We start from the raw sequence: 20,708 nt of genomic DNA, 5'->3' as shown, positions 1-20,708 counted from the left end.
AGGAGACAATGGAATAATTTTAGAAAATATGGGACTGGTGGGTTTTTTCCATTCACGGGCAGTTCGGCAGCGTGTGGATTTTGGGCAGGCTTGGAGCTGGAGGGGAATGAGGGAGTAGGGGACTGGGAAAGTCAGTGGTGACCAATTATTAGAAAGTTCAGCCCGAGGGGGAAATAAGAAAATTGCAAGTAACCAAACTGGGGGTGAGAGGAGGCTGTAAAACAGATGAAGCAGAAGGACTGAAAAATATTCTTTCAGAGCCATAGATTTCAAACAGCCAATCTGAGAGGAAAACCTACTGCCAGGAATTGAAAGGGTTGATTGAAAACACTTTTCTTTCTTTTTTTTTTTTAAATGCTGTTGGTTTTTTTCTTTGTGGTGTCATTAACAAGTTGTAACCATTACCTTCCTGGCAAAGACTAGTGGAGTTTGTAATGATCTCTGCATAATAGAAAGGCTTTTCTAATGGGATTTGACACTGGAAGTTTTCATAAACACAACGTTATTAGGAAGGGGGTTGGGGGGGAGAATTGGCTCAGGGATTTAAGACTCCGAAAGAGTGGGTTTACCCAACCACTTTGAAAGACTTAAGAACATTGACCAATCATGATCCCAAAGGACTAATGATGAAGTGTGCTCCCACCTTAGCCAGGGAGGGGATGGACTAAATATGGAGAATAATACATTTTTTTTTTTAGAGATGGCCTAAGGAGGAATTTATTTTGCTTGATTATGCATATTTATTAGAAATGTTTTTTCCCCCCTTCCAATTCAGGGAAGGGACAATGGGAGGGAGAGACAATAGATTTTTGTTAATTAAAAAATTAAAAGAATAAAAATTTTAAAGGGGAAGAAAAAAAGGGGTTTGCCCATCCATGACTTGACTTCCCTGAAACTCTCTGGAAGTCTCTCTTTGCTGATCAGGACAGGCTAGATGAGCACCTGGCATCTCTTGGGATGGTGTGAAGAAGGAGGGTAGCAATTGCAGGCTTATCAAGTACTGGCCCAGCCTTAGGGAGGGGGCGAGGTGCTTTACTGATCCAAGTGGGGAGAGGGGCTGTTTCCTTAGTCACTCCACTGTTGTAGCAACAAGCAGAATGATCTCCCCAACTTTAATGTTCCCCAGATGATCTCTGGCAAGTCTTCCTTGATGTGTCTGTAATAAAGAGCCAGGGACTCTGAAAATGTGCACTAAGGACTGGACGGCCTTGCCAGTTTCTTGAGTTTTACACCCTGGCCCCTCTGGAGCTGGGAAATAAGGAGGGGCTGGCTGTGAGATATGATTCAAGGAGGAACATGACTGAGGCCTGGCTGAAGAGAACCATAACAAGTGAAAAGGGCCTGGGAGAGATTTAGGATAAATAAGGAAACCGGGGAGCCTCCATATCTCCGAGAGGTTTTACTGCCTTTTCTTACACTACCACTTCATCACTTCAAGGCAGCAAGGAGGCATGTTACTGCCATTACTTCATCAGTCTCCTTGGTCTAGAGCCAGCTGCCCCTGCCCCTCCCCTCAAATCAATAATTTGAATGGAAATTCAACCACTATTTATCATGAATAAGACAAGGTTCTGGCCTTCACAGAGCTCCCACCTTCCTGGGAGAGACAGGACAGGATTCCAGATGTCATTATACAGAGGGGACATAAGCTTATGTCAGAGGCTCAGGACATGAAGGACCTGGGCAAATCTGGGGGGATTCTCATGGCCCCCACCCAAGAAGCCTGGGGAAATATATCCGTGGTTGGGCCACATATACTGAAGTCAACTTCTCACTAGAAAGCCCAGCTCATAGCGTCAAGTTCATAGTTCATAGTATTAAGTGTTAACACAACCCATAGAATTAAAAAGAATTAAGTATTAAGAATTAAGATTTCTTAAGAGTCTAAAGAAAACTAAACAGAATCCCCAAACAAAACATTTGGAAAACAAAGAGGAGCCCTCTAATGAACAGCCCTGCCCCTCAAGCCCAAGTGAATTCTCTGGCATTTACAGAGACAAATAAGCAAGCTTCTTTCCCTCTGTGGTTCTGGGACGCTCCTGGAAGGTGTTCCTGGTCATTGCTGTCTATCATGGCCTCTTCTATAGTTTCTCATGGCCTGTGACTGACTAGATATGCCCCGCTCTGTCTCTCTATCTCTGTCTCTCTCTGAGCTCTTTCTGTCTCTGTCTTTCTTTCTGTCTCACTATTTCTCTCTCTGTTTCTCTTTCTGCCTCCATCTCTGTCTCTCTCTGAAGTGTTTCTGTCTGTATTTTTCTTTCTGTCTCTGTCTCTTGATCTCTCTATTTCTATCTCTGCCTCTCTGGTTTGCTTAACTGCACACTTTCAAAGGATTTCAACTGACTTGTTCTCATGGCCGGGGCATTTTTCCAAGGCTTATATACAGTGCTAAAAGAATCTTCCTAGTATGTAGGTCTGCTGATATTACTGCTGATATTACTTCCTTGAATAAGAACCTTCTTTGGCTCCCAACTGCCCATAGGACACTTCAATTATTCAAGGATATATAAGGATTTCATTCGAGGATTTAGTCAGTATGATCACTCCCTCCGTTGATGCAGAGAACAAATCTATAACTCGGTAAATCTATAAGAATTGTCCCTGAAATACTCACTGCCCTATAGCCAAACTGGTGGTGATAGGCCTCTCCAAATTTAGCTGGTGACCTTGGCTAAATCATTTCCCTCTCTCTGAGCTTCAGTTTCCCCCTCTGTAAAATGGAGGGTTTGGAGTAGATGATCTCTGAGGTCCGTTCCACCTCTGTTATTCTATGAGCTTGCAAAAATCAATTCACATAGAAATAGGCCCAGAAAAGAGACACACAATCTGTCACTAGCAAAGCTTTCAAATTTGGTGGAATCTGAATTCCACCAGAACATCCTTCAAAGGCTCAGATGTCCCACACCATGATGGGACATCGAAGAAGTCCTTTGCTGGAAACCAAAGGATTAAAGGAAGGAAACAAGCATTTACTAAGTGCCTACTATGTGCCCGGCATCGTGCTAAGCACTTTACAAACATTATCTCATTTGATCTTCACTACAATTCTGGTAGGTAGCTGCTATTATGATCCCCATTTTACAGTTGAGGAAACTGAGGCAAATAGAGGTTAAGTGACTTGCCCAGCATCACCCAGCTAGTGTCTGAGGTCATATTTGAACTCAGGTCTTCCTGCCTCCAGATCCTGAGCTCTTTCCACTGTGCTTCCCTGATTTAGCACTTGAGGCCCTCCCCAATCTGGCTCCTCCCATATTTCCCAGCAGTGCCCTTCATGTGTGCCTCATTCTAGCCAAACTATACTGTTGGCCATTCTCTGATCTCATCCTGCCCTCTCCAGTCCTCTATGCATTTGTACAGACCATCTCTCATAACTGGAATACACGCTTACCTCGATCTAGCTGTTTAGAGCCACCTTTACCTCCAGGACCAACTCAAATGTCACTTCCTCCCTGAAGCCATCCCTGAATTCCTCACTCCACCCCCATACACTTTACAGAATACCTAGTCTAACCCTCTTATTTTATAGATATGGAAACTGAGGCTCAGGAATGATAAATAAATAGAAGGATGAATGGATAGATAGATAAATGGATGGATGGATGGATGGATAGATAGATGATGGATGGATAGATGGACAGATAGATGATAGATGGCTGGCTGGCTGGATAGATAGGTGGACAGATAGATAGATGGATGGATGGATGGACAGGTAGCTGAATGGATAGATAGATGGATGAACGGATAGATAGATAGATAGATAAATGGATGGATAGACAGATAGAGAGATAGATGATAGATGATAGATGGATGGATAGATGGATGGATGGATGGGTAGATAGTGGATGAATGGATAGATGGATAGATAGATAGACAGATGATAGATGGATGGATGGGTAGCTGGCTGGCTGGCTGGATGGCTGGATAGATAATTTATTAAGTACTTCTACATGCTAGGCATTATATTAAGCACTGGAGACATAAATACAAATAGGGAAGACAATCTCTGTCCTCAGGAAGCTAACACTCTAACAGGTGAAGACAAGTAAAGGAGGGTGGGTAGGTAGAAGGGAATACATGTAGGTGATCATTCCCTTAAGGGCATGGGCACCAGTAAGATAAAGAAAAGGTTCTTCTCTTAGAGTAGGGGGCCTAGGTCAGAAGTGCAAGGGTCCAGTAGGAGGGAGATAAGGATAATGGCTTGAGATAAGACTCCAAGAGGTTTCAGTGGCTGGAATCAGTAAGTCAGTCAATAAATAGTTAAGTGCCAACTGTATGCCAGGCACTGTGTGAAGCCCTGGGCATACAAAGAAAGGCAAAAGCCAGTCTCTACTACTCTCAAGGAGCTCCCAGTCTGGATGGAGAGACAACATGCAAGCAGCTATGTGCAAACAAGCTATCCACAGGATGAATTGGAGATGATCAACACAAGGAAGATGGGAGAATGAAGGGGGATGAGGAAGGGCCTCTTGTAGAAGGTGGTATCGTAGCTGGGCCTTAAAAGAAGCCAAGAGGTGGAGACAAGGAGGGAGAGAATTTCAGGCATGGGGCACAGCCAAGGAGAAGGCGGGAGATGGGAGATGGAGCGTCTTGTTTGAGGAACAGCTAGAAGGTCAGTGTTACTGGATCAGAGTACGTACTTGAGATGTAAGAAGGCTGGAGAGGGCTTGTTGAGGTGGCCCAAGTGAAAAAGGAACAGGAGCAGAGCTCCAGATCCATGGCTTTCCCTAATTCTTCCTGTTCCCTTCCGGGCTTCAATACTGAGCTGGGAAACAGATGGCAAATCCATCTGGCTTTGGAAGAAAAAAATCCTTGTCTCCTCGCAGGGGGTTAATTCAGGGTTAGTTCAAGCTTCTTTCCTTTTCTCCATCTCATTATCTCAAAGGAGGAAAAACTGTAGAAGCTGGAAGCAGTTTTGCCGCCCCCCCCCCCGCCCCCCCAGTAAAATGAGTCCTTTCCCCTTTAGAATTAAATCTGACTTTTAAAAACAAATGTCAAAAATTGTTTTTACATGTTAACTGGGGAAAAATGAAATACTAAGTAAAAGAGAAAAAAAATTAAAAAATAAATAACAACAACAAAAAAGAATTAAATCTCATTTGACAATTTAGCAAGCCCCCACTCTGTGTGAGGCACTGAAATGATTTCAGAGATGAGTAAGGCATGGTCTTAACACTAATAGAAACAGGAGCATTTCCCTCTGGAGAAATCCCTTTCTTCTATGGCCCTCCCAATTCTAATACCTACCTTCTGCTGATTAATTCCTATTTCCTGTTGCATGTACACCTTCATTTCATATTGTCTCCCTGTTAGACTGTGAGCTCTTTGAGGTCAGGAACAGGGACTGTCTTTTATCTTTCTTTGTATCCCCAGTGCTTAGCACAGTGCCACTTAGTAGGTGCTTAATAGATATTTATTGGCTATTAATTAGGATTGACAGGAAGGAACAAATCTATGTCATGAATGAATCCCCTGCCCATTCCAAGAAGGCAAGATGTTCCCTGGAAATGGACACGCATAGATGGGGGTTCCTTTTAAGAAGGTTTGCTCACCAGAAGGGCTAACAAGCTAACTCAAACCAGCTGAGGCTGCTGTGGGGTCAGGAGTAAAACTAAGTTCCTGTTTTCGCCAAGCTAAAGATGAGCCCAGATGGCTTTCCACCTAAGTTCTGCCTAAGCCATCCGTCATTCAAATGGCAAGGATGTGGCATGCCAGTCCCTAGCGGTATCCAAAAGAGAGCGCACATACTTTACAGTCTACTTATAATCTTGGTCATGGCCAAAACCCTTGGGCTTCACACACCCAGCCCTGGGAGATACTAGGAACTAATCTGCATTTTGGATAATGGGGAGGATCTTGGATTAAATGTTGGCACATGAGTTGAGAACACACCGTTCCTGTAACAAACAAAAGGATTGAAACCTATGACCCCATTCTCTGTCACTCTATTCACTTGGTGAAGTCCATGGTTGATTCTCTTTGGATCAGCTCCATCCCTGGAGGGTTTCCTTTGCACATACTCTCTGCTCCAGCCAAATAATAGTGGTGTTCCCTGAACACCATTTCTCTGCACCTTCTCCTTTCCCTGGCCCCTGAAAATCCCACAGGGTCTTAACCAAGGCTCTGGAATTTAGAATAGTCTCTGACAGCACTTACATTCCTTCAACAGGGTAGAAACAACTGAACTTAGCACCTAATTAGTCAGAATAATTAATTAAAATAGGAAGCCACCAGATGGTTTCCTCTCTTCAACCTTACATTGGCTTCCATCCCAGTCCAACTCTGCTGCCCAAACCTCCCTCCCCCCATCTTCTTGGAGTCCACCTCTACATCTCTTCCCCACCCCACCCCCCACTCCCACTATTATTTGAAGTCACATTTTTTGTGGCTTGACCCAAGTAAACTGGTAGTTAACGGTTCCGCCCAGGAGTCAGACAGTCAACAAGCATTCGTCAAGGGTTCATTATCTGCCAGGCACAGTGCTAAGGGCTGGGGATACAAGGAAAGACAAAAGACCCCCCCCCCAGGAGCTCCCAGGCACACAGTGAGCAGACAGCTAAGTGAAAACAAGCTCTTTACAGGCTAGGTAGGAAAGAGTTAACCAAGGAAGGCACTAGAATTAAGAGGAGTCAGGAAAGGCTTCTTGTAGAAGGTGGGATTTTAGCTGGGACTTGAAGGAAGCCTGGAGATGAGAAGACCAGTGTCACTAGATGAGAGAGAGAGAGACAGAGAGACAGAGAGACAGAGACAGAGAGAGAGACAGAGACAGAGGGAGAGGGGGAGAGAGAGAGAGACAGACAGAGACAGAGGGAGAGGGAGAGAGAGAGAGAGAGAGAGAGAGAGAGAGAGAGAGAGAGAGAGAGAGAGAGAGAGAAGGAGAGGGAGAGAGACAGAGACAGAGACAGAGAGAGACAGACAGAGAGGGAGAGAGGGAGAGTGACGGGGGGGCAGAGACAGACAGAGACAGAGAGAGAGGGAGAGAGAGAGAGACAGAGACAGAGGAAGAGGGAGAGAAAGAGATGGAGAGAGAGAGACAGAGAGACGGAGAGAGAGGGAGAGAGAGAGAGAGAGAGAGAGAGAGAGAGAGAGGGAGAGAGGAGAGAGAGAGAGAGAGAGAGAGAGAGAGAGAGACAGACAGACAGACAGAGACAGACAGACAGAGAGAGGGAGAGAGAGAGGGAGAGGGAGAGAGAAGGAGAGAGGGAGAGAGAGAAGGAGAGAGGGAGAGGGAGAGACAGAGAGAGAGACAGAGAGAGAGAGAGAGAGAGAAGGAGAGAGGGAGAGGGAGAGAGACAGAGAGAGAGAGAGAGACAGAGACAGAGGAAGAGGGAGAGAAAGAGATGGAGAGAGAGAGATAGAGAGGGAGATAGGGAAAGGGAGAGAGAGAGGGAGAGGGAGAGGGAGAGGTGGGGATGGAATGTAAGGTGGAAGAAGAAGACTGGAAAGGTAGGATGGAGTCAAGTTGTGAAGGGCTTTTAAAGCCAATCAAAGGACTTTATATTTGACCTTGAAGGTGATAGGGACCCACTGGAGTTTTTTACATCAGGGGATGACATGGTCAGACATGCCTTTAGGAATATCTCTTTGCCAGCTGAGTGGAGGATGAATTGGAGAGGGGAGAAAGATGAAGGAAAAAGACCAGTCAGAAATCTACTTCAATTGTCCAATTGAGAGGTGATGATGGCCTTTACCAGGGTGGTAGCTGTGTGAGCAGAGAGGAGGAGGGAAGGGAGAGATCAAGCATTCATTAAGAGCCTACTATGGGTTACCCCCCATGTTACAAATATTATGTGATTTGATAATATTATGAAGGTAGCAAGAGACAAAATTTGACTGTTGTCAACTGACTGAATATATGGGATGAGCATGAGAGAGAAGCTGATTACCAAGCTAGACAGGGAGAAGCAAAGAGGCCCAGGACAGAGTGCAGCGGCACACACCCAGTGACCTGGGGGAGGAGGAGACCACTGACTTGTTAGTGGGCAAGACTTGAAAGAGGAGTCAGCAAAAGAATCTGAGAAGGTGTGGTGAGATAACCTAACTAGGAGAGATCAGTGTCTTGAAAACCTAGAGAGGAGATTATTGATATTGTTGAAGGCTAAAGATAGGTGAAGAAGGATGATGATTAGGAAAAGGCTGTTTATTAGACTTGGCAATTAAGAGATCACCTGTAACTCTGGAGGGAATAGATTCAGTTCAATGGGAGCTCAGAGGCCTGACTTCCAGGGGATTGAGCAGTCTTGTTGGCTTCCATGGTTTAGTTACTTGACTTTGGCAGGGCCCAACTTCTACAACTGCCAGACTGGAAGTTGGTCTGGTCTTTGTTGGAGGGCAGGAGGGACTACCTCCAGCAGCCAGCAGGTTGACCATCCAACATAAGCTATGTCTGATGATGTCCCATTAATACCACCTGACTCACCAAAGAACACCATTTCCATCCCCAATACACTTTGTTTCCTACCCTATACTTTCCCTTTTTTAAATGGAATTTTATTTTTATTATTTATATTTATTATTTTTATATTAAAATATTTTTACATTTACATTTAATTTTTTATATTTTATATTATATAATTGATGCTCTATCCTTCCCATTCCTCTCTCAACTATTGAAAAAAATAAAAACAAAAAATGGAACCCTCATAACATTTATAAGCAAAACAGATTCTCACATTGGCCATGTCCAAAAATTATGTTATCTCATTCTGCACCTTGGGTCCCCCAATATACTTCTCAGAAAAGGACAACAGAGGATGTAAATCTGCATCTCTTGAGATAACAGATGGGTGATTTGAATGCTGTATTGGTATAGATAAAAGGTTAAGACCTAGATGTCCTCTATGAAGAGTTTATGGATAAGAATTGTACTAGTTGAGAAGGTGTGGGTGGGTAGAGGGCCAACGACACACATGGATGAAATCATGGCTCCACTGAGGTATCAAAGCAAAAACTAAAGTTTCTTGGTACACTTAGAATTCTTATGGAATGAGGAAAACATCCTGTCTTAGCCTCAGCCTCCCTACCCCAACTCTGCCTAAAACAGATATGGATTCCCAGGGCTCCCACTGCCTGGACAATTGCAATGACTTCCCACGTGCATCTTTGGGCCCATGCCTGGCTACCTTCCATCAAAAGTGTACAAGATGAAAGAGGACAAACTACTTTTGTCTTGGGATCAATTAATTCTGGTGCATTCCCTTTCCCTTTGAACCTTCCCACATTTTCCTTTTTAACTTGAGCTACTCTCAATAGAGTTCTAGATGCTCTTGGCAACTAAGTGGTGCAATAGACTGAGAGAGAGGCCTGGAGTTAGGAAGATACTTACTTGCTGTGTGACCCTGGGCAAGTCACTTAACCCTGTTTGCCTCAGTTTCCTCATCTATAAAATGAGCTGGAGAAGAAAATGGCCAACCACTGTGGTATCCTTGCCAAAAAGACCCCAGATGAGGTCGTGAAGAGTTGGACACAACTGAAATGACTGAACACACTCTAGATTGATGGCACCTCGCCTCAGCTGGGCAGCTCTCTCTGCTGCCTGACCATCCTCCTAGACTCCTTACTGGTTCCCTTCTTGCTTGTTTCCTATGGTGACTGTTTTAACCCTTTCCCTCCCTGCAGTTCCCGACTACCCCCCACTCAGCACACTTACAGATGGCAGCCTCCTACTTCACCAAGAAGACTTAACCATCCCATGTGACCCTCGTCAACTCTCCTCTACCCCACAAAACTTCTCCTCCTCATTGCCCACGCTCTCCTCCTCCCCCTGACTGTCTCAGAGGAAAAGGTATTTTTCACTTCTTCCTGACTCCTGAGAATTGTCAACTCCCCAGATGTCTTGGCTCAGCTCTGCCCTCCAATTCACGGTCAAGTCAAGGTGTTACCCTTGTGATGTCATTGGTCCTCTTCAAGAACAAAGGACCAACACCAACAACAGTAACCACGACACCAACAACAGTAACCATGACAACAGCCAGGCCAACAATTCTGGACCCCCGAGAATGATAAACCCCTGGGATGCCTTGATGCCTCCACCTCCAGCCTCACCCAGCCTACCAACATTGCAGTTCCATCACCCCTTACCTTGCATCTTTCCAGCCCTGTCCACTTTCTTCATCTGTAAGATGAGATGTTTAGGTTACAGGGAAGATGCTGATTTATATCAGTCATTAGCAGCTTTCTATACTGATGAAATCGCGGTTCTACGAAAAAAAAATAAGGTTATAGCATTTATTTTTTGAGGCAATATAGGTTGACTTGCCCAGGGTCACAAAGCTAGTAAGTGTCTAAAGCTGGATTTGAATTCAGGTCCTCCTGACTCCACGCTGGTATTCTAGCCACTGCACCACCTAGCTGCCCCTGAGTTATAGCATAAAAAAAATACAATTAGGCTAATTTTAAAGGAGTAATTAATTAAATAATAGCAAACCAGAGCGCAATTCTGCTGTTGTCAGTGACTTGAAACATCAAATTTACTATTGTTAAGCACGCAGAAATGGCATGGTTAGTCTGTGCTACTACGGCTGTTACCATTAGTTTAAATGGCAGAATCACAGAATGCTAGAGCTAAAATAATGATGAATGGTAAATACTTATGGACAATCAATTTTAAAAACCCTATCATAAGCACTCGTGGACTTTATAGTAGGGCCCCAACTTGAGGGCAGGAACCATGTTACCTCTGTAACTCCCACAGAGCTTAAGTATGGTTTGCAGTATACTTTAAGAGCTCAGTAAATGCTCATTGGTAGAATGATTTCTATCCAAGTAGTGCAATTACAGTCGTGCTGATTCAATGGGGTAGCTACATTCATTCACTCACCAGTCATTTATTAAGCACTTACTAGCTGAGGCACTTCACTTGCCACTTGGGAGGCAAAAACATGAGCCAGTTCCTGCCCTCTAGGAACTTACCATTAAATAGGAGAGAAAGACATGTACGCAAACGAGTGAGATACAAGGAAGAGTGTGGTCATTCACAAGGAGAGATTCAGGCAAAGAGTGAGGAAAGATCACAAGACAAATGTGATCCAAAGGGTCAAGACCTAGTTCACTCATTCACCCTATAAGTTCATTCTCTCTGTCTCTGTCTCTGTCTCTGCTCTCTTTTCCCTCCTCCCTGCCCCTACTCTCTCTTTCTCTCCTCTCTCTCATTCTCTCCTTTTCACTTTTCTCTCTTCTCTCTCATTCTCTTTCTTTTCTAATTCCCTTTTTTTCTCTCTCTCCCCTCTCATTCTCTTTCCTCTTTCTCTTTTCTTTCCTTTCATCTCTCTTTGTCTCTAATGCACAAATACAACCTAACTCCTGCTAAAGATGATATTTTGCATCATAGGCTATGAGATTACTTCTAAGTCCAGATTGAAAGGAGGAAAATGCCAAATCACACAGCTTCTTTCACTCCTTAAAACTGACTGTGATCTCCTCCAACGCACACACCTACATCATGACTAAGGTAGCGAATTTGGGGGCGGCAAACAGACTTTTCAGAGTCAGGAACATCCCTGATTTTTCAGGACCACTGGTCCTCTCCTAGATCTTGTGGTAGAGGGAGGGGCGGTGAGTGAAATACGGACAATGGGAAAACCTGGATGCATTGAGGCAGAGTCATGACTTAGTCACTGATCTTGGCTGCATCTTTCCATTTGCATGACTTGACTCAGATGTTTTCCTGAACATTTTCCATGACAAACGTGGTTCTTTATTAAATTAAATACGATCTTTTTCTCCACCTTATTATGTTTTTCAAGGCAGACAGGAAAAGACCATGCAATTTCTTCCCATGTATCATTAAATTAAATATAATCTTTTTCTCTACCTTATTATGTTTTTCAAGGCAGACAGGAAAAGACCATGCAGTTTCTTACCATGTATTTATCTTCTTGTGAGAAAGGCCCCAAGAAGAATTGAGAAAGAATTTAACTCTCTTCTCATGCTGAGTGTAGGTGGGCCTTCTTGCCTCAGCATCTAGAGATTAAACCGGAGTTTGTTACAGGGAGCATATTTATGACAAAGACATTTTACAGACACCATTATGCCCTGTCCCCTTGCTGCTGCCCTGTGCTGGTCCCAGCTTTCCTCTAGAACACAATCTTTTCAAGAACAGTTCAGATTCAGGCTGGAAACCCAGGCACCTGTGCTGGGTGGCTCCTAATTTAAAAAAAAAAAACTGGGAAAAGGCTTGTATTTTCAACAAGGCAGCACAAGGCAATATGTGTGGGTTCCCAGCATGCTGAGAGAAGAGGTCAGGATTTTCTCCTCTTCACTCTCCTCCTTCCTGCTTGCCCCCACCTGCCATCCCTTCAAGCTCATCAGCAACTCTACCACCTGTTACTGTCTATGGCCTCATATGTGAACCATCTGTCAACTGGGCTGACTGCAGCACTTCTAGTCTTTCCTGCCAAACTTGAATTTAAAGGCTTCTAATACCTCATTGGTCAACAACACCCTTGGATGTATGATCTATTTCTTTTCTACAAAGCATAGATATTTTCCTATAGACACCTCTCCATCCATGCATGCATGCATGCATGCATCCATCCATTTATTCATCAAAGATGTATCATTTGTCTATGTTTGAGGCATTGTGTTAAAGAAGCAAAAGATGAGCAATGCTGGTGAATCTTAAGGTGGCTACAAATGTTTCTACGTCTTTGTTTTCTTATCTGAAAAGCTCCCTTCCAGCTCCAAAAACTATAATCTTATATACTATCAAAGAATGGGATGATAGTCCCAGGATTCCAATGATTATTTATTAATGATGAAGATTTTTTTCCCTGTGTGAAAATGGTGATATTTAGAGATACTACGATGTGAGGAAAAAGCTTTCTCCAAGGAGCCCAAGTAACTAGGGGTAAGCAGAGGTATAGGGGATTCACAGTAGACCTCAGAGTCAGGAAGCTCCTGATTCAAGTCCTGCCTATATGACTCCTATTGCTGGCTATGTTACCCTGGGTAAGTTACTTCATTTTTAAAGTGTCCCAGGCAACTCTTTAATATTCTGTTACAGAGCAGGTGCCTTTCTGAGCTTCCCTACATCAGTGAAATCACAGGTTTGACCCAAAACAAACCAAAAATAACTGGGGATAGAGGAAGGGTTGCTAAATGCTTTGCTTCCTCACCCCCTTCCTCAAGATGCCTACTTTTTGAAACATGCAAAAAAAAAAAATTCAATTGGAATCTAGACTTAATTTAGTAAAAACCCCTCATTTCAAAAGAACTGATAATATCAACAAAAATACTTTGAAGAATAGAAAGTAGAGTACCAAGTGTTAGTACATAAATGATTATTCTTATTTCTGGGTCATTTTTACACACTTGGACAGCTCTTCAGTGTGCCTCGACATTGTTGCTCCCATCTTGAGCCTGGTACTCATAATCAGTATGTTAGACAGACATGGTGATACTTGGGGAGAAGGAATCTACTGATATGAAGAGAAAAGAAGTGGAGTAGGGGTTGCTTTCTCTCTCACGTTAAGTCCTTGCTTTGAGCATCTTAGATCAGCCCCCAGGGCATTGGTACATTTTGGATGCCTACCAATCACGAGCAGAGTCACAGAAACTAAGGATTGGAAGGGACCATTAGCTAATTTGCTTGGCCCACTAGTCACGATCCAAGAGTCATGAAATCCATTGAGGCTGGAGATAGCTCCTAGAGCTATTTCTTCATTGTCATCGTTAAGATTTTTGGAGATTCACCTTGCCAGATTTCAAAATATACTATTGTAACCCTTGAGTCAGAGACTGTCCCATGACATGAAGTTCCTGGGGGATTTTCTCATTCTCTTGGCTTGGGGGAATTACTGACTGGTATCTTCTCCCACTCTGGGGTATACTATACGCTGGACATTGTTGGGAGGCTGGCTTGGAAGCAGAATCAAAGAATCTGATTTGGAAGAGAACTGTGAGGCCTTTAAGCCAACCTGTGTCTGAGAATCTCCTCTATGGCTTCTTCACGACGTCGTCACCTAATTTTTGCATTCTCATTCTACTTTTGTATAGTCTTAATAGAAATCTCCTCATTGAGGATTTTTCTGATCCTGAGCTGACGTCTTCTGCCTCTCTGCCCCTTCTGCCCAATGCTCCTAGTTTTATTCTTTGAGGACAGGTAGAAGGATCTGAATCCTCTTCCTCATGACAGGCTTTCAAATACTTAAGACAGTTATTGATCCCTTCCTCTTCCAAGTCTTTCCTACCCTTTAAATATGTGTGTGTGTGTGTGTGTGTGTGTGTGTGTGTGTGTGTGTGTGTGTGTATATATATATATATATATATATATATATATATATATATATATATATATCTTCGCATTGGTCATTGCAAAAAATGTGTTTCATTCTGTACCTTGAGTCTATCACCTCTCTGTGAAGAAGTAGCATGCTTCATCAGGGGCCTTCTGGAATGATGGCTGCTCATTGCATTGATCAAAGTTCTTACGTCTTTCAAAGTTGTGTGGTTCTGCTCACTTCACTCTGCATAGGTTCATACAAGTCTTCCCAGGCTTCTCTGAAATTATCCTTTCGGTCACTTCTTGAGGCACAGTAATATTTCATTATATTCATGTACTATAATTTGTTCAGTCATTCCCCAGTTGTTGAGCACCCCCTTAGTTTTGAGTTCTTTGCCACTATAAAAATATCTGCTCCAATTATTTTTTTTTAACACTTGCATCCTGTCTTTCTTTCTTTGATCTCTTTGACATATAAACCTAATAGTGTTATTTGCTAGGACAAAACTATAAGCTGCTTTCCAAAATGACTGGATCAGTTCACAGCTTCACCAATAATGCATTAGTACATCTGTTTTCCTGTAGCCCTTTCAACAATTGTCACATTTCTTTTTTGTCCTCCTTGCCAATATGATGGATGTGAGGTTTTATTTTGCTTTTTCCTCTAATTATTAGTGATTTTAGCATTTATTCACATGGCTGTTGAAAGCTTGGATTTCTTCCTTTGAGAATTGCCTGTTCCTATCCTTTGACCATTTATCTATTGGGGGGATAGCTCTTATTCTTATATATTTGAATCAGTTCCTTATATATCTTAGATGTGACACTTTTATCAGAGAAACACTGTAAAGATTTCCCCTCCCCCACAATTAACTGGCTTCCCTTGCAATTTTAACTGCATTGGTTTTGTGTGTGTGTGTGTGTGTGTGTGTGTGTGTATGTGTGTGTGTGTGTGTGTGTGTGTGTGTGCGCAAAAATTTTTTAATTTAGGTAATCAAAGGGTCCGTTTTGTCTTCTGTGATCCTCCCTATCCCTTTTTGGGTCACAAACTCTACTGATTCATCCCATTTTCTTTAACTGATCTGTGACATGGTTTCCGGTCTCCCCCCTGGCACTTGTTAGCTTATGAATGTCCTTCCTAAAATGTGGTCCTTAGCATTGAATGCAGTACTTCAGATTGGTCCAACCAAAGCAGAGGAGAGCAGGACTATGCCACTTTCCCTCCCCACTCCCACCCCCATTCTGGCCCCTTTTCTTTTAGCCTAGGAAAGCATTACATTTTGGGGCTGCCATAACACACTGTTGATTCATAGTGAATTTTCAAGTCTCTAAAACCCTTAGATTTTTTTCCACAGGAACTGCTGTCAGTCATGCCTTGTCCATCTTGCATAACAGATTTGAAATCCAGTAACAGAAACAGTAACAAATGACCAATCTTTAACAATCTCTTTGCCATGAGTGAAGATATAACAAGAACAAATGTATAGCATTTCCCCCCAATGTCTCTGGGGCATACTTGCCCATTCATTCTCCAAGGGAGGAGACTCAAAATTTGGCTTATTTCCTATATGGTATAACAGGTTCTACCAAGCTCATGTCCAGATTCAGCTTGACTGTCAGATGATTCCCTCTGCAGGAAGGGGCTCCAGAAAGTTCCCCCCAAAGGTTACTCCTTGTTCCTCAAGGCATCAAAGCTGGATTAGCTGCTACATTGAACTTGGATTCCAACTCCCAGATTCCTGTGGCTCACTTCGGGTGAGGACTCCATTCGTTGAAACTAGAATGGGAAGAATGAATGAAAAGGCCAAGTAGGCCCCATTTCTCAGGACCTCCAAGGGGACAATGACCTCAAAGAGGGAGGACGGATTCAAGCCCTTCCTCTTTTGGGTCCCTCATTCAGGGTACCACCAGAGCTCAGCTGAAGACAATGAAGGCTTTTTGAAGATGCTGACAATTCTGACTATGAAGCCAGTCAAAAAAGACTCCTCCCAATCACATGGCAGCAAGTGGAACCAGCTATGGATGTCCGTGGATGCTCTGCTGCCTCTCCAGGCATTTCCCTCACGCGTCATTATGAGTCTTCCAGAGGCCATTTCCCTACCACCACCCATGACGAGAAACATCATCTGGTCACTCTGATGCGATCTGCAAGTGCATCAGACCCCCCCTTAGAGTGGGGCAGCATCCCACCGTGGCACTCTGCAATCACAGCTCTGTCTCTTCTGACTTCCCTTTTATCCTGATTCATTCCCCTTCTTAGACTGGCACCCCACACTCAACTTCCCATGATGGCACTGGCAGGCTCAGCCCCACTCCCTCTTGGAAATCATGTCACCATTGGACAACCTTCCTCAAAAAAACAAAATAACAAAAAACAAACCAACATTGCTGTTGGCCTAATTCCACAGCAGTACCATAGCAACGTGGTACAGTAAGGGCCTAAGCAGATGGAAACATGAAGTGGGATAGGCTGAGAAGAGAACAATTTTTCAGTCCCTTTACTTACGAATCTTGATAAATCGAGACATCGCTGACTTTCATTTTAAGTGCGTGTGGGCTGCTTCCATATGGAGAAGCCCTGTCACTCCTCCTCTTGGGCCAGCCCACAGGGGAAGCTCGCTAGGACAGAGCCTTCAGGAAGTCTGGGAAACTAACCACTTCCCATTGGCTTCCAACATACTTCCTGACTGGCGTCTTTACTGCTATCTAGTCCAGGCTGACCCTCCAGGGAGGCCTTCCTGATTGCTTCCTCTACCGAGTCAGGCAAATCTCTTGAGAAGACAAGATTACAATTTTAAAGAAGGAAGTCTACCAAGGTGGGGGTGGGGAATGAGGTGGGAGTGGAGGTCACAGAGAAGGACCTTTAAAAAGATTACAAGAAAAAGGTCTTTGACCCTTTGAAATTTTTTTTCACACCTTCTTTTAAAAAATGTTTTATTTTTTCAAATGACATGCAAAAAACAATTTTTAACATCTACTTTTAAAAATACTGAGTTCCAAATTCTCTCCTTCTTTCCCCTCCTCCCTTCCTGAGTGAGATGGCAAGCAATTTGATATAGGTTGTGCAAAACATTTCCATATTAGTCATATTGTGAAAGAAAACACAGATTTGGCTCCTTTAAAAAAATTTATTTAAAGAAAGGCATCCAATGTATCCTAACACATGGTGCGGCTCTATGGTCATGTTTTAATCCATTGCTCTAGGAAAGAAGAAGTAAAGGTGAATAAAGGTTAGGAAAAAATACAACCATCAGCATTCCCTGATTTGTGAATTCAGGCATTAGAAACAATCTGTGTGTACATAGAAAAGAGCACTTGGAGAGTGAGGGCTGCATGTTGGCCCAGGGGAAATTTAGACTGGCAGTGAAGACAAGCAGTTCTGGATCCAACTAACTGTACGAGGCTGAGCCAATCACTTTATTCACTGGGACTCAGCTTTCCTATCTAGATCGTAGCCAGAGGACCACTCAAGTCTTTTTCAGCTCTTAAATGGTACGATTCTTCAAGTCTTAGCTTGGAACTCCCAGCCCCATTCGAACAACTGTCCTTTGTTTTCTAAAACAGAATATCTGGGAAGAGATCTGGCAGGACACCCTTGGGGAGAGGTGTCTTGTATGGATGCAGAAGAATAAAGAATGAATTAACTACCAGTACCCGGGAATATTTAACACGTTCCCCCTAGTGGACATTTTGTCCCCTCAGTAGGAAAAGTTATGTTCCCAACACAGAGTTAGGATACAGAACTGCATTTTCCCATAAAATCCTATTTGATAAATGGTGCTTAGGTGTGGTGGAAACAGTTCTGACTTCAATATTTTAAGTATCTGTGATTTTATTGCCAGAGACTTTCTCCTCCAGATCACAACTCTCCTATAAAGAAGTAGATGGGGGGTTTTGATAGTTGCTATGGTAATTACAAAACACGTAACACTTTGAGGCCAATATTTGAGCCTCTCCAAACTCAGCCAGGCTGATCATAGACATGCAATCCATCTCCTGGACTAGACCTGGAAAACTTCCAACTTAGCAGGACTTGACAGAACTGGAATAAGACTGGCGAACCCAAAGTGAAATCTATGGCATGATGGAAGCATCAATACGATTTATAAAGAATACTCTAACTCTATTATTCCAATGGCTCTGAGATCTCATCCATGTGAATCTTCCCTCCACAATGTACACTCATGCATTATTGGTGGAGTTGTAAAATTCTGGAAATCAGTTCGGATTTTTGCAAATAAAGCAACTAAAACCTCTACAACCTTTGACCTAGAGATTCTACTGCCAGGCATCTAAACAATCTGCGGTTCGTGGATATAATGGAATACTATTATGCTGTAAAAATGGTGAACATGATTAATACCAACCATCATGGCAAAACCTATATGAACTGATGCAAAGTAAAGGAAGCAGAGCCAGGACACCAATGTGTGTGCATGGGCTTAGAGCTAAAGGGCCTCCAGAGTGACAAGGAAAGGGCAAAGGACCTGCTTTGGTCCAGCATAATTTCTTATTGTTAGACCATCTTTCCCACTGAATCGAGTACACACTGCCTTTTTGTTTTCACCACAGCAATGGCAAGTGAAATCAGCAATTCCACCAACTTAAAAAGAAATGTCAGAGAGGAAACAAAGATCCCTATGAACAAGGAAGACACCAAGAGCCATGCCTTAGTCACAGCTGTCCAGTAACTGTCCATTGGCATCTTCAAGTATGGAGTTCTACCAGTCTGAGACTTATCTTACTGGACACCTCTTTGCTTTCTCCCTTTGATAAGATCCATGCAATAGTGCCTTGTTTGACGAGCCCTCAGGGACATCCTCATTGGAGCCTCTGCTCCAATGCACTGGTTTAGGCAATGCCATCTCGGTCCTCAGGGCTGCATTTCAGCCCTTTTGAAGTTGGAGTGGGAGATGTGATTTTGATCAGGTTTCCATTGTCCCAGGATTGCACAGGATTAGCAATCACCAGACTTACAAACAGGGCCTAGGTTGCTGCCCAAGGCATCTGAGATGGCTAACATGATGTCCCAGATGGTGTTTTCTTAGATTTTAGTGTTGGCCCATGATCTGACTGCTGAGCCTAACTTTTTTTTTTTTAATCACAGTACATGAGAAATATTCTGTTTACTTCCTGAGAAGTAGAGTACCTTGGTTGGCTGGCCCTGAGGAGACTGGTTCTGATTTGGAGGTGACTTTAGGTAAGGCCTTTATGCTCTTTGGGTCTCTAAGTCAGGTAACTGAGATGACCTGGGCTGGGAGGGGAAGAAGACAAGGAATGTGCTATCATTTGCCCTGGAAGATTCCAACCATCAATTTCATCATTGGAGGAGCAACTGGGAAGGGGGTGGTGATCAATTATAATTTTGTAGGGAGTAGTTAAGGGGAACCAGGAAATAATTAGATCAGGGGTAGATGGCACAGGCTGGTGAGTATGGAGGTTGTTGGCAAAGAGAACGTCAGAGCATAATAGAAGAATCACTGTGTTGGATTTTTGTTACTTGGTGCAAGAGGACTGAACAATTAAAGTTTGAAAAGGCCTTTAATATTATCTCATTTGATACAACAATCCTGGGAGGTATTATTATCCCCATTTTACACCTAGGGAAACTGAGGCAGCAGAGGTTAAGTTACTTGCCCAGGGTCACACAGGTGTGGTGGATTTGACCTTCATCAAGATTGGATGAAGTCTCGAGGGAGCAGGAGGGGCTCAGCTCCACAGTGTGGTCAGGGGATCTCCTCTCTGCAGTGCAGTTGGTGTATGGGAGGATGTGACCATCTGCTGTTTACATTTTAGTTAGCCCCTATGTGACTTACATCACAGTGGAATAAGTGAAGATGATTCCTATGTGATCAGATCCAGTCTAGTGCTGATTATCCATTAGATTGTGAACTCCTTGAAGGCAGGGACTGTCTTTTGCTTCTTTTTTATCTATCTATCTATCTATCTATCTATCTATCTATCCTATTGCCTAGGCAATGAGGATAAGTGACTTGCCCAGGGTCACACAGCCAGTAAGTGTCAAGTGTCTGAGGCCGGATTTGAATTCAGGTCCTCCCGATTCTAGGGCCGGTGCTCTATCTACTGTGCCACCTAGCTGCCCCTTTTTGCTTCTTTTCATAACCCTGGTGCTTAGCATAGTGCCGGCATATAGTAGGTGCTTAATAAATGTTTATTCACCATTACCCATGTGAAGTGACAGCAGAGTTCTTTGATATTTCCTGCCCTTTGGGAGAGTGCCTGGCATAGAAAGTGGCATTTTAGGGGGACTGGATCTGTGACACAGTGATAGAGCCAACTCCCAAAGAGGACCTTCCGTCTTGACATGCACATCAGAGCCTGCTCTGCTGATTTATGGCGTACAGCATTGCCTGGGGGTGTTGAGAGGGTGACTTGACTCAGCCAGGATGTGGGACTGACTCCTAGGCCCACTCTCCACACCAGGCTGTCTCCCAGGGCAGTAGAAGGCAATCCTTGTGTATCATGGAAC

General features: G+C 43.5%; 1 long non-coding RNA gene across 1 annotated transcript in view; it reads right to left on the bottom strand.

Annotated features, from left to right (window-relative positions):
• Positions 1 to 16,908, bottom strand: part of LOC110209052 (uncharacterized) — a 44,535-nt gene extending 27,627 nt beyond the window's left edge. The window contains exons 1-3 of the long non-coding RNA XR_002324724.2: positions 16,725 to 16,908; positions 11,859 to 11,958; positions 10,078 to 10,196 (exon numbers count right to left, since the gene is read on the bottom strand). This is a non-coding gene — a long non-coding RNA (uncharacterized LOC110209052). The remainder of the gene's footprint in view (positions 1 to 10,077; positions 10,197 to 11,858; positions 11,959 to 16,724) is intronic.
• Between the last annotated feature and the right edge of the window lie 3,800 nt (positions 16,909 to 20,708).

Source organism: Phascolarctos cinereus, unplaced genomic scaffold, assembly GCF_003287225.1.
Source record: "Phascolarctos cinereus isolate Bilbo 61053 unplaced genomic scaffold, phaCin_HiC Scaffold_1;HRSCAF=81, whole genome shotgun sequence".
Lineage (NCBI taxonomy): Eukaryota > Metazoa > Chordata > Mammalia > Diprotodontia > Phascolarctidae > Phascolarctos > Phascolarctos cinereus.
This window is presented reverse-complemented; position numbering and strand designations above follow the sequence as displayed.